The 15239-nt window shown below is 40.4% G+C and overlaps 1 protein-coding gene across 4 annotated transcripts in view; it reads left to right on the forward strand.

Moving 5' to 3' along the window:
- The first annotated feature begins 4840 nt into the window (after nucleotides 1-4840).
- Nucleotides 4841-15239, forward strand: part of LOC134600992 (protein NDNF-like) — a 35844-nt gene continuing 25445 nt past the window's right edge. For 2 of the 4 annotated variants that reach the window (XM_063445399.1, XM_063445401.1), the window contains exon 1: nucleotides 6363-6603. The gene's annotated coding sequence lies outside the window, so the exon portion shown is untranslated. Of the gene's footprint in view, nucleotides 5014-6362; nucleotides 6604-15239 lie in introns of those variants that run through there. The other 2 variants (XM_063445400.1, XM_063445398.1) reach the window with 2 other exon arrangements.

Genomic DNA, 15239 nt, shown 5'->3' on the forward strand with positions numbered 1-15239 from the left:
TCCTCCTCCCCCTCATCAGAGACCTCCCACAGGTCAGGATCCTCCTCAGAGCTGGAAGACTGAGGTTCCGCTCTGCGTCTCTTAGGAGGGCCACCACATCCCGTGGTAGACTTAAAGCCCTCAGCAATTGCACGGGAAATCCAAAGCTTAAGGTCGTCCTGCGGCGAAGTCTTACTGGGGACATTAGCCGCTTCCGCCAAGCATTCCCTGCAGAGGTTCCTTCCAGGTGGAGCAGGCGATGAGCAATTAATGCATTTATTGGACTTTTCCCTTGATTTCCTCGCTGGGGAATCCAGATGCTTGCTGGGGCTGAAATAAAGCCATATATGACATATATTACAGGCTTAGTTTGGCACTCTTTTTAACAACCCCCCCAATAGAAAAAAAGAAATGGCTCACCTATGTTTTCTAGAGAGGGATCTTGCAGAGGCAGAGGGGGAATCCATACTACAAAGGAGAACCAAAGGGAAATTCAACACACAATACCCAACCAAAGGTCAGAGCAGACTGACCAGCAGAGAGAGAGAGAAAAAATAAATAAATAAATAAACACTCAAACCTCAAACAAGAATTATCAGGAATCCTACCTTATAATGACACAAAAATTCCTCCAGGCAGCCAAGAAACAGCAAAGGATGAACTGCAGAGAAGCCAGGAACGAGATCGCTCGAACAGCTGATGCAGAGCACAATCAGACTGTCAGAATCTGCCAGGTTAAATAGAGCCGGGGAAAACCATCCGGTCCGCGCATGCGCAGACCGCTGGAACGCACGCCGTGCGTTCCAAACGCTCACGGCCAATGAAAATCACTTCCGGGTTCGCCGGATCCGGCCGCGAGCACCAGCCTGTCTGCTGGAACGCAAACTGTGTCCCAGCCTGCGATGCCCGAACCCCCAGGAAGCCACAGTCAGTCGGGGAAGAGCCCCATGGGCCAGAAGGCATAACCACAAATCCTGGAGACCCCACAGGGAACCAGACAACACACCAAACCACAGGTAGGACCACTCCAGGACCCCATAGTATGGATTCAAAGAACTGCCAGAAATAGGCGTGGGGGGGATTTTTGACCCCAATTAAGAGGGGCAAGCTGATAACAAGGGGAATTTTTAAGGAAGACCAACCCCATCAGACAAACAGAAAACCAGTGTCTCCCTCAGAACACCTAAATCCCACGCAGCGGTTCAGTACTTACACGGAACCTGACCCAGTTAGTCCTGCTCATGCAGGCTGTTTACTGGGGCCTTCAAATGAAGAGAGGCTGAACTTCATTTGGAACGAACCCACGACAAACGCAGGAAGGTGGCCATAAAATAAAAGTAAAAAGTCCTGAAGAACTCGCTAAGGACAGGAAAAAAGACTGTGGTGTAAGGGGAGGAGGGACTCTTTATACCTATCAGTCTAATTAATTAATCTAATTAATTCCTGTCCTGTGACTGCTAAGGGAGGAGCTACCCATAAGTGATGCTGCCATGATTAGCCAGGAAAGAAACATTTAAATGCATAAAGGGAATCAACACAGTAAAGGAGGAGACTATATTTAAAAAAAGAAAAACTACCACAACAAGAGGACATAGTCTTAAATTAGATTGGCAAAGGTTTAAAAACAATATCAGGAAGTATTACTTTACTGAGAGAGTAGTGGAGTGTAATGCGTGGAATAGCCTTCCAGCTGAAGTGGTAGAGGTTAACACAGTGAAGGTTTAACCATGCATAGGATCGGCATAAGGCTTTACTAGCTATAAGATAAGGCCAGGGACTAATGAAAGTATTTCGAAAATTGGGCAGACTAGATGGGCTGAATGGTTCTTATCTGCCGTCACATTCTAATTTTCTATGTGTATGTATACCTGTGTCTGTGTACTTGTGTGTCTGTTTGTCTGTGTATGTGTACCGGTTTGTGTATATGCGAGTCAGTGTGTGTAAGTGTGTATTTATGCAGGTCGCAATGCATACATCCCATCATTCTAGTGCCAACATTGCATACAAAAACACTACTACATTCCAACGCTTAAACTGCACTCAAATACAGCAATGCATGTGTATCTGTGATCCTGTGTGTATCTCAGTGTTTGTGTAAGTGCGCTTGTCTGTGTGTGGCAATGCATACATACCAGCATCCCTACACCAACACTGCACACAAATTCATCCCTGCATGTGTACCTCTGTGTATGTGTACCTGTGTGTCTGTGTGTATCTTAGTATGTGTACATATCTGTATGTGGATGTGCCAATGTTTTTATCACAAGTGCGTGTATCTGAGTGTATTGATGTGTCCAGGTGTGTTCATGTGTCAGTGTGTTTGTGTGTACTGCGTGCTAATGTGTATGTATATCTGTGAATGTATAAAAGGCATACATCCCAGCAATCAAACACAACATGCAAACACAACATGCAAACACAAACATTACATAAATACACACCCCTGAATTCAAACTCAAACGCATGCCGGAGCATTGCCATGGCAACCCGCGGCAATGCTATCACGGCTCGCGAGAGGAAAGGGTATGCTGCTGCTGAAGGGTGCAAGATGACTCCTGGGAGTTTGCTATTGCCACCAGACCACCAGGGAAATGTGTCCCCCCTTCCTGGCCACAGGTAGGAGGCAGGGATGGGGGAAATAGTGTGATGTATGTGTGGATGCAGTGTGAGTGTAGTGCATGTAGTGTGTTTTGTATGCAGTGTGTGTTTGTTGTGTGGGATACTGGGGGAAGTGGGTGCAGTTTTTTTTTCAATTTGTTCAGCTTATTCCCACCTCCCTGCCTCTTGCCTGAGAAGGGAAGGGGGGAATAAGCCCAACTAATTAAAAAATTAGCCCACACAAAATACACTACATCCACTAGACAAACACACACTGTATCCACTACACACACACTACATGCACTACACAAACACACACTGCATCCACTATACAAACACACTGCATCGGCTACACAAAAACGCACACTACATGCACTACACAAACATGCACACTACACAAACATGCACACTACACAAACACACAAACTACATAAAAAAGACACACTACATGCACTACACAAACATGCACACTACACAAACATGCACACTACACAAACACACAAACTACATAAAAAAGACACACTACATGCACTACACAAACACGCACTGCATCCACTATACAAACACACTGCAACGGCTACACAAAAATGCACACTACACAAACACGCACACTACATGCACTACACAAGCATGCACACTACACATACACGCACACTACAAGCACTACACAAACACACACACTACATGCACTACAGACAGACACTGCCTCCAGAATAAAAACACACACATTGTGTACCTGTCTATCTGAGTGTGTATCTGTGTGTGTTTGCATCTGTGTATCTGTATGTCTGTATTTGTTTGTGTGTCAGCGTTTGTATCTGTGTATCTACGTGCGACTGTGTGTCTGTGTATTTGCATGTGTGTACCTGTGTGTCTGTCTGGATTTGTATGTGCGTTTGTATCTGTGTATTTGTGTCAGTGTTTGTGTCTGTGTAGCTGCATGCGTGTCAGTATCTGTGTGTGACTGTGTGTCTATGTATCTTCATGTGTGTACCTATGTGTCTGTGTATATGAATCTGTGTGTGAAGCTGTGTGTCTGTGTATCTTCATGTGTGTATGTGTATCTGTCTGGCAGTGTGCATCTGTATGTCTACATATTTGCAAGTGTATCATTGTGTGCATATGTGTGAGTGTGTGTGTGTGTATGTGGATACATCTTAGCATCTTGCCAACACTGCACACAAATACACCCCTGTATTCAAACCTCAACACTACAAACACACCTAAGTATTAGAACACCAACATTATATATAAACACACCACTGTATTAAAAAAACACACTACACACAGATGCACGTCTGCATTCAAATGCCAAACACACACCTACATTCACTTACATACTCCATACAAAAACATGCTTACATTCAAACACACAAGCACTGCTCAGTGCTAAATACATTAAAAACAGTTTGCATTTTTTTTCTTTACATTTTAAAGTTGGGGGTGCTAAACTTAGGATCCACTCCGGGTGCCAAATGCTCTAGGTACACCCCAGAATTCTAGTAATTAAGGCACTAAATAATAAGAACATGAACACGTGCCTTGGTCATGAAAGTTTTTCATAAATATATTAAAATATCTTATCTGTGTATTATCTGTATAGTTTGTAAATATTAAACTCTCTGACATTATACATGACTAAAAACCTCTTAGTGCACTGCACACGCATGCAAACTTCTTCAATCAACATTCGCCCTAATATCTGCTTCGTTTAGTTTGACAGGCCTTAGTTACATTCTACAGTATAACTCACCATTCAGGAAGTCTAACCTAATTGGCTTTAATGCCATATCTTCCCCGAAGCATCATATTCAACACTATTGGCGGCTTACTACAAACATCAAACACATACTTGTTCTGTACCCCAGTTTAGTGTATGAGCTACGCCGGTGCTCCCTATACTTAACCCATATTGCCATCCAATGCATAATTACCAGCCAGTCTGACAAGTGCTTCTAAATTACAGAGATTACAGGATGGTTTTTCTGCAAGAAAAAAATTTGATTTTTTTTTTGAAGCAGGTGTGAGATTCAAAGTAATGCAAACAGCATTAGAACAGCATTGCTAAGGACAAGAAAGAAAGAGAACTATTAGACCTTGGGTTAAATTTCTGTAAGGCAGAGTACTGTACATACTTATTATACAGCCAAACATTCCTGTTTTTATCATATGTAGATTTTTACTGATTGCATGCAAACCTGCAGGTGTGTCAGCTTGGGGCGCGGTTCGCGTCAGGGAAATACTACTTCTCAGATCAGTGATCTCTGCACCACTCTCTGTGCCAAGTGCAGGAGTTAATTACTCAGGCCTGCAGATAACGTGGAATTAAGCTGTTATTGCACCAAAACAGGGCAGCCATAAAGAACTGTAGAGATACAACTTCAAAGAGGAGGCATCTTATCTCAACCACAAAGATATATCGCACACCACTCTCAGGTAAAATTAAAGATGTTGGCTTTGTTATATAAAATAAGATGTGCAGTTACTGGGTACATGGGCATTAAAATGTTCCTGTAGAATTCTCTCCACGTAATATAGAACGTTCTAAATGGGCTGATTCTAAAATTATTCAACCATAGTGTTGCTTAAATATGTTATGGGTCTTTGTCAAAAAGTGGTCCTAATCCTGATATTGAATGGCTCACTCATTTAACATTATTGGCATAAACGCATCATCCTGGTTTTTAAAGGGGAACTGTTACTTCTCTTTTTTTTTTTTATGTTATGTTTACTTATCCCTATATTTAACAATTCTGAATTTGTGAGGTGTAAAAAATAAAATAAAGGGTAGAAATGCACATGCATTTATCCTGCAACTGGACGCCTCCATCTTAGCTCCCTGCCAATCATTGTTATAGGTTCGGTCCTTTGCACCTGTCAGTCAGCAGAGAAAACATATAGAAAAGAGGAGAAAGGAAACAATGTTTCTCCTTCTCCTCTTCATTTGCAATGTTTGCCTTGGCTTTTCTTGGTCTATACTGTTTTATGATGTTTTTCGCTTAATCTTTAATTTAAATTTAACAGAAAAGGTTTTGCATGAGAAAAGTTAACTCAAGCTATGGGTGATGTGAATTCCAGAGAAGTGATAGTTCCCCTTTTAGAAACAGATTGTGATGATAGAATGTCTATTTATGCTACTAAGATTCTATGTAGAAATACTAAAATTCAGAATTCTTTTTATAACTTCTGACAATTCACACTTGGATGAATAACCCTGAGAGGAGTTGATTTCTGGAAAAAAGAACAATTTGCTGCTTTGCTTATCTGATATTCTTTTTTTGTTTTGCTTAGTAAGTAATCATGTGGAGTGAGACCTGATAAAAAAGAGAACTGGTTTACATTTTATAGTTGTTGTCTTTTGGACAAAGGTCAATAAGTCAGGGTTGCAGGGGATACCGACACATCCATTTAATGAACTAAAAAAAAGAAATTGTTGACTAGTTACTGACATCCTTTTATTTACAATATTGTGATGGGGCAAGATTTTATTGGCTTTTCTTTGCACAGAGGAAATGATCGCTATAAGCACAAGTAACTTGTAATGACAATTTTCACAAGAATACTCATATGATTTTTCACAAGGATACACTCATATGATTTTTAAAATCTTGATTTCTACATTTGACAATAGTAATGAGTGTGCCTAACTTTAAATAGAATAATAAGGTGGGTTCATGATAGTGTCACTTTACCGACATCCATAACTGAGTCATTTGTCTATAAGTAGGGGTTTCCTGTATGATATCCTAGTAAGAACATCACCAACTGGAATCATAAGTCAGAAATAGAGAAAAAGAATTCAGTCCCAGACTGAGTGACCCTGGCAATCTTCCTTGTTGCCCATTCACCCAGAGACACTGCAAAATGAGTAGAAACCCAGATACGATATTGGGATTGTAGCTAAACCCTCAGGCTTATACCCTGAATCTCAGCATGGCATCATAGGAATTGTAGTCTGCAGCTGGTGGAGTGCTGGAAGTTGCCTATTCTTGCTATTAGAAAAAGAAATCTAAATCATTGACGTTTGTAAGTATTTAGTTACCCTATTTCTGTCCTTTTTGTAAATCTTTCTTTTAGGTAGTTTATTATTCTTTATTCTTATAATTGCCGTTCATTTTTATTTTAATATTTTTAACAAAGATAAGAGTCTCAATGGAGTATTTTTACAGGGATATTTACTAAAGTGCAAATTGTCGAGAATGCAAAGTAAAATCAAAGAAAATTTCACATTTTAGCCACAATAGCCAAATTGGAAAAATTCTCCGTCAGCTATGCTTTCAGTTCAGTTATTTTCCCTTGTTATTTGAAATTCACTTTGAATTACCAACAATTCATACTTGACAGGGTTATGTGCTAAACACCACATTGTAGCATTATAAAATCTGAATTGCAAACCTGAGAATAATATAACCAAGGTGTAAAAATAAATTCCTAACAGATTAATCCTATTTTCTAATAACCAAGATATAGTAAGCGTAACTATAAACACCAAGAGAACATATGACAGTTTACAGTATAAAAGTATTCATTTTACAATAGCAACACAATCTGCAATCCTTGAGTGACTAAACTGATATTAAACATGCTGCATATAAAATGGGATGACAGTATCCAGCTTGAATAGGAGATTTACTTATTAGCAGAGATACACTAAACATCAGTGTATCAAGCCTAGTGTCGGTGAAAATTAAAAACATAAAGTGTGACTGTTTTAAATACCAGCTCTGCTATGGACTGTCTTTCTGAATTAGTGACTGGTAGCTAGCTATGCCTGGAGGCTTTTAGCTAGAGAGTGAGGAGTGAGGAAATTGTTATATTTAGTTCGGATGTGACCTGGGGGTATACCAGAAACGTGGACAGTAAATTTCTATGACACTTTGTGTCTTTCTAACTCTTCTCTTTATAGTAACAACCCCTGGATATTGGGCTACGGTAACATCCCCAGGACGTACTTGAAAACCAGTGTAATCTGAATGTACTTTTCCTGATGAAATACGTTGTTATTAATATTATTTATAGCTGGATAACATTTTACTAATTGTTTTTCCAACTGTGTTTCTCTTTCTGAGTTTGCTGATTTAATAGTGAAAAATATACATTTAGGAACTTTGTTGGATTTGTTAGATTTGGTGTCAGCAGTAGGACCATATATATGCAGGAGGAACGTACATGTTCCAGCTGAGCTTGATAGGCAGGTCACGGAGAAGCACCACATATGAAGCCTATTATGACGGTGATTTCCCCATAGAGGCAGAACACGATAAAGCGTGAGAAAGGGAGTGTTCTTGAAGTGTAATTACAGCTGCAGAAGGTGCTTGTTTCTACTATGTTGAGAGACACATATGTAATTCACTAAGGGTAATTCACTAAGTGCGATGATTATGGCTTACAGCTCATGAAAACCCCAAATCCACAATCTCAGTAAATTAGAATATTACATGCAATCAATAAAACAAGGAGTGTGCATAGAACAATATCGGACCACTGAAAAGTATAAGCATACATATGGACTCAGTACTTGGTTTGGGCCTCTTTTGCAGCAATTACTGCCTCAATGCGGCGTGGCATGGAAGCTATCAGCCTGTGGCACTGCTGAGGTGTTATGGAAGACCAGGATGCTTCAATAGCTGCCTTCAGCTCTTCTGCATTGTTCGGTCTCATGTCTCTCATCTTTCTCTTGGCAATGCCATGGGGTTCAGGTCAGGCGAGTTTGCTGGCCAATCAAGCACAGTAATCCCACGGTCATTTAACCAGGCTTTGGTGCTTTTGGCAGTGGAAAATGAAGTCAGCTTCCACATAAAACTTGTCTGCGGAAGTAAGCATGAAGTGCTCCAAAATCTTCTGGTAGATGGCTGCGTTGACCCTGGACTTGAATGAAGCACATAGGACCAACACCAGCAGATGACATGGCTCCCCAAATCAACACAGACTGTGTAAACTTCACACTGGACTTCAAGCATCTTGCAGTGTGTGCCTCTCCATTCTTCCTCCAGACTCTGGGTCCTTGGTTTCCAAATGAGATGTAAAAGTTGCTCTCATCAGAAAAAAGGACTTTGAACCACTGAGCAACAAACCAGGTCTGTTTTTCTTTAGCCCAGGTAAGACGCTTCTGACCTTGTTTGTTGTTCAGGAGCGGCTTAACAAGAGGAATACGACATCTAAAGCCCATGTCCAGGATCCGTCTGTGTGTGGTGGCTCTTGATGCACTGACTCCAGCCTCAGTCCACTCCATGTGAAAGTCCCCAACACTTTTGAATGGCCTTTTCCTGACAATCCTCTCCAGGCTGCGGTCATCCCTGCTGCTTGTGCACCTTTTTCTTCCACACTTTTCCCTCCCACATAACTTTCTAATAATGTGCTTTGATACAGCACTTTGGGAACATCCAACTTCCTTCGCAATTACCTTTTGAGGCTTTCCCTCCTTATGGAGGGTGTCAATGATGGTTTTCTGCACAACTGTCAGGTCAGCAGTCTTCCCCATGATTGTGATTCCTACTGAACCAGACTGAGACCATTTAAAGGCTCAGAAACCCTTTGCAGGTGTTATGGTTTAATTAGCTGATTAGAGTGGGACACTGTGAACCTAGAATATTGCACCTTTTCACAATATTCTAATTTACTGAGATTGTGGATTTGGGGTTTTCATGAGCTGTAAGCCATAATCATCGCACTTATGACAAATCACGGCTTGAACTATCTTGCTTTGCATGTAATGCGTCTATCTCATTTATTAATTTCCCCTTTTACGTTGCATTACTGAAATAAGTGAACTTTTACATGATGTTCTAATTTCTCGAGTATCACCTGTATTTACTAAATCCAAATGGAGTCAGGATATGGTTGTTTTGACCGATTCTGTATCATTTGTCAGGAAAATCAGTTCCATTTGCATGTGAACCACTATAACACAAACCGGACATTTATCTACTGAATATAAACCAGACACATTCCCTAACATGTGCATTAACAAAATATCATTCACTTGCTAGTAGCTGGCAGACAAATAGATAAAAAAAAAAAAAAAACCTCAGCAACGCAAGGGTAAAGCAGGGATAGCCTGCCCCTACATTAAAAAAGTAAAATAAATAAATAAATTATATTACTATAAGAGAAGTTTTAGACCTCCCTATGACCAAACCTGCCATGCGTACTGATTAGAATGAGGCTTGCTACCCAGTAGCTGAAGAAGTGTTGTTTGGTAGACAGAAAATGGATCCAGATCACATTTTTCTTTTGTAGTGTTTCCCCTTCCCTTCTTTTGTTTATGTTTGCACTTATTTCCCTGCCACACTTTTTGTATTTCTGCCATGTATATTAATTGTTACAATAAGCCAGCATATTCAAAGAATGTTTCCTGCCGATGTTCCTGGCAACATCTGGGATTGCGGTACATTTTATTTTTGTTTGCAACCGAGTAGACATGTGCATTCCATAAACCAATTGAAAATGAATTGATTCGTTGGGCATAGAACCCCTCTTGAATAATTTTTAGACTGATCAAAAAGTTTAACTAAGGTGAGAATTCAAGGTGACGTAAATTTCAAATTTAAAGGGACACTATAGTCACCAGAACAGCTACAGCTTATTGTATTTGTTCTGGTGAGTAGAATCATTCCCTTCAGGCTATTTGCTGTAAACACTGCCCTTTTAGAAAAAATGCAGTATTTACATTACAGCCTAGAGAAGGCATAGGCAACCTTCATCACTCCAGATGTTTTGGACTACACCTCCCATTTTGGAGGATATAGTCTACAACATCTGGAGTGCCAAAGGTTGCCTATCCCTGGCCTAGAGATAACTCCACTGGCCACTCCTCAGATGGCTACTAGAGGTGCTTCCTGGGGCAGCACAGTGTGCAGCACTGCCATTCAGTGTCTTCACCCTTTGCATGGAGACACTGAACTTTCCTCATAGAGATGCATTGATTCAATGCATCTCTATGAGGAGATGCTGATTGGCCAGGGCTGTGTTTGTGCTGGCTCTGCCCCTGATTTGCCTCCTTGACAGTCTCAGCCAATCCTAGCATTGTGATTGGTTCAGACCACCACTTCTGATGATGTCAACATACAGTAGGCAGATCAGAGGCAGCAGCTGCAGACTTGAATACTATATTTAGGGGGCAAGGAGGCGCCCGGGTGGCTAGGTGGTGGTTTTAACACTATAGAGTCACTATAGGGTTTGTGTTCCTGTCGTTATAGTGTTCCTTTAAGGGAAAACATTCTGCAAATCAACTATGCTTCCAGTTTGACTATTTTGGCATTAAATTTGAAATTCACTTTTCATTCTCACTTAAAGGACCACTCTAGTGCCAGGAAAGCATACTCGTTTTCCTCGCACTAGAGTGCCCTGAGGGTGCCCCCACCCTCAGGGACCCGCTCGCCCCCGGCTCAGGAAAGGGGAAAGGGGTTAAATCTTACCTTTTTCCAGCGCTGGGCGGGGAGCTCTCCTCCTCCTCTCCGCCTCCGTTCCTCCCCGTCGGCTGAATGCGCACGCGCGGCAAGAGCTGCGCGCGCATTCAGCCGGTCACATAGGAAAGCATTCATAATGCTTTCCTATGGACGCTGGCGTGCTCTCACTGTGAAAATCACAGTGAGAAGCACGCAAGCGCCTCTAGCGGCTGTCAATGAGACAGCCACTAGAGGACATAGGGGGAAGGCTTAACCCATTCATAAACATAGCAGTTTCTCTGAAACTGCTATGTTTATGAAAAAATGGGTTAACCCTAGAAGGACCTGGCACCCAGACCACCTCATTAAGCTGAAGTGGTCTGGGTGCCTAGAGTGGTCCTTTAAGAGAATGACCCTGTAAAAGTCAATTGACAGGGGCTCTATGGCCTCAATATATTTTTTTCATGTGTAAGACTTTTTTCAAAAAAATGTTGTCTAAAATTGGGGGTCGTCTTATACATGGAATGTCACTGTAGGGCCTAAGTTAAGATAGCACCTGCAACATTTCAGTGAATGCTGTGGCAAGGAGAAAGAGGCCCCTTTATGCATGGGAGCTGCAGCAGACATCAGCACTTTTATGCCACACCATAAAAGGAGCAGCCATATTAAGGTTTGCTCTACCTCAGGTAGGTCTTGCTTTCTGATTTATATTTATGGGGGAGGAAATGGGGATCAGGGAGAAGAGGGAAAACTACTGTTACATCCCAGAATGCCCTCACACCATCTGCTTTATTGTCTTATAAACAGCCTGTCGTCATGGCACATATGTATGTAGACACATCGCTCCTACCGCTAATTGCATCATGAATATACCTATCTAATGTCACTGCCCCTTCCTCTTCTGATATCAGACCTGCCATCTTGACAGGTACGCTCTTTAGTGAATAAACCCTTTAGCTCACTATGTAAGAGTGGGCTGACAACAGAATTTTCCAATTTAACTATTTTGGAATATCTTTTTTTCATTCAGTTATCATCTGGCTGTTTTACTGCTAACTATAGTGCATTTATACTCAGTGGTTTGTTAAAAAAACCCTCATCAACCACATCAATAAAATCATTGACGGGTGAAATGAATAACATTGATTATATCATTACAATGGAACCTGTCGCAGTTGGGATATACAAGGCAGCAAGTGATCAGTCAGTTCATGAAGTTCATGTGTTGGAAGCAGGAAAAATGGACAAGTGAAAGTTCTGAGTGATTTTGACAAGGGTCAAATAGTGATGGCTAGATCACTGGGTCAGAGCAACTCTAAAACAGTAAGTCTTGTGGGGTGTTTCCGGTATGTAGTGGTTAGTACCTACCAAAAGTGGTGCAAGGAAAGACAACCAGTGAACTGGCATCAGCATCATGGGTGCCCAAGGCACATTGATGAATGTGAGGAGCGAAGGCTAGCCCACCTGGTCTAATCACAAAGAAGAGCCTCTGTAGCTCAGATAGCTGAAAAAAAATATTTTGGCCATGATAGAAAGGTGACAGAGCACACAGTGCATCACAATTTTCTGTGTATCGGTCTACATAGCCCTAGATCAGGTCAGATTGCAGATGATGATCCTTGCCACCTCCAAAAGTGTTTTCAGTGGGGACGTGAGAATCAGAACTTGACAATGAAGTAATGGAAGCAGGTTGCCTGGTCTGAGGAGTTATTTTCTTTAGATCAAATGGAGGCTGGGTGCAATTGTGTTGATGAACTATGGGAAAAAGGTAATGTTATACTATTGACTATGTTCTGCATCCTGTCACACTGCCTAAATTGTTCAGAAATGGTTTGAAGAACATGACAAAGAGTTCAAGCTGTTACCTTGGCCTCCAAATTCCTCAATCTGATTGATCTCTGGGGTGTGTTAGAACAAATCTGATCTATAGAGGTCCCACCTTCCAGCAGATACTGTCTTGGACTTAAAGGATCTGCTTCTATCGTCTTGGTGCCAGATACCACAGGACACGTTCAGACGCATCACACCAGTTTCGGCAGCACAAGAGGACCTACAAGAAATTAGGTGGATTTAATGTTGTGACTGATCAGTGTATGTATTGTGGACAACTGACAAGGACATTTCAAATTTTAAGTCAAATAACTGAACTGGAAAACTATAATTTCCTGATGATTTCTATTTTAAGTGAATTAATATTATTTAAGTTATATAGTATCAGCATATTACATAACACTTTGCAATACTACATTGGGGAGATAAAAAAATAGTATTACCATACAAAGTTATTTTGACAGAAACTAGGGGTTAAGAGGGTCCTGCACACAATCTAAGAATAACCTTGACCCTTAACAAAATTTGACTATGATGGTATTGGGAAATAAATACCAAGGGACAGACTAGTAAGCGGTTATTATTTGGAGAGTTTTGGGGTATTCTAGATAGTAATTCTCAAGTATAATAAGGCATAAAACTCATCCAATAATTAGTCAGCAACAATGCAACGTTTTAGATAAATTCTCTCTAAATTCTCAATCAATCATTCTCCTTAAATGTATGTGAAAAATTCTACATGACTTTAATTCAGGCTGTATATCAGATTTCAAAAGACAGCACACATGCCAAAAATATTTTCATAATATGTAAATTACCTGACTTGAGGGAATACCTGAAATTGTAAACGTTTTTGGATTAAATTCAAAGTACTGTACAATTCATTACACCATGTGTGTGGCCAGCTGGATTTAAACATTTTAATGTGCTTTGAAGATAAAAGGGATTTTGATTATGATTGTATCTGTATAAAGCTGTATAATGTCTTAGCAACAATGAATTTGAGAACCTTTTTTTCTAAAGAGGAACTTTATAACATAAGGACATTTTGTAGTGACGCCTTTAACCTTTAATAAACAATCCCTGCCTTTGCCTGTGGTAAAAAAAATGAAACCATGGCCCTGTTGGTAAAGGGCAAGCAGATAAACAAAATTATATCTAACAATGCAATTTCCTACACGCTCACACACGCCATGACTTAGCTAAATTTATAAAGGAACACAGTTCACAGCTCTCTATTACGTCAAGGTAACACTAAAAGTGTTATTCAAAGTGAATTTCTAATTTAAGGCTAAAATAGCTCAAATGGAAGCACGCCTGACTTGGAAAATGTGTCTAGTTCAACTATTTTGACCTTAAATTTGAAATTCACTTTGAATTCCTGACAATTCTCACTTTAGTGTCCTATTGTATTTTACACCCCACCTCCTATAGATTGTAAGCTTGTTTGAGCAGGGCACTCTTCAACCTATCATTCCTGTAAGTTTTCTTGTAATTGTCCTATTTATAGTTAAATCCCCCCTCTCATAATATTGTAAAGCGCTACGGAATCTGTTGGCGCTATATAAATGGCAATAATAATAATAGTGAATAATCCTCAAACTTTGTAATTTTCCACTAAGTTAACAGAGGATTTAATGAGTTTAAATTAGTGAGTTTCTGGCCAGTCAACTAGTACAAAATGGTATTCACTCAACTACACTATTAGTTTGAGCATCTATATTTTTGGTCATGCTACAACCGAGGCTACTGGCCATTAATACATTTTATTTTATTAATGTCCATGAGCCATTTGAATACTGGGTAGATCTCAGCTCGCAGACAGGGCCCTCATTATCTTTGATGTGGGTATGTGTATATTGTACTATTTCCCCCCCCAATTGTACAGCACTGTAAAATATGTTGGTGCGTCATAAATGCCAGTACTAATATTGAGGATACATGTAAGAATGTCATGGGTCCATTGAACAAGTAGTAATGTTATATTGCTCTGCAATAACTGGGGTAGGTTAATCCAAGATGTAAACACTGTTAGCACTCTTTGCAAGCTCTGACAGAGCCACTGGTGGCGGCATGGCTCATGGGTGGAGCTGGGAATTGGCAAGTTGCCTTCTGTCACACCTTAATTTCTTAACAATTATATCACATAAGTACACTCTGGCCTGAAAGACATGGGAACAATATACACAAGATTGCAAAATCTTATCGAGAGGCTTTTGTCACTCTGCGGACCCACAGTATGGGCCTCTTTTTTATCATGTGCCTACCATGGCAACTGTTTATGTGTCTCCATATTCAGAACATGTAAGAGGTTTTCCAACTGAAATATAAGCCTTTTCATAGCATTTGAACAATTTTAAAGGGACACTATAGTCACCAGAACAACTACAGCTTATTGAATTTGTTATGGTGAGTAAAATCATTACCTTCAGGCTTTTTGCTGTA

This window comes from Pelobates fuscus, chromosome 3 (genome assembly GCF_036172605.1).
Source record: "Pelobates fuscus isolate aPelFus1 chromosome 3, aPelFus1.pri, whole genome shotgun sequence".
Taxonomy (NCBI): Eukaryota; Metazoa; Chordata; class Amphibia; order Anura; family Pelobatidae; genus Pelobates; species Pelobates fuscus.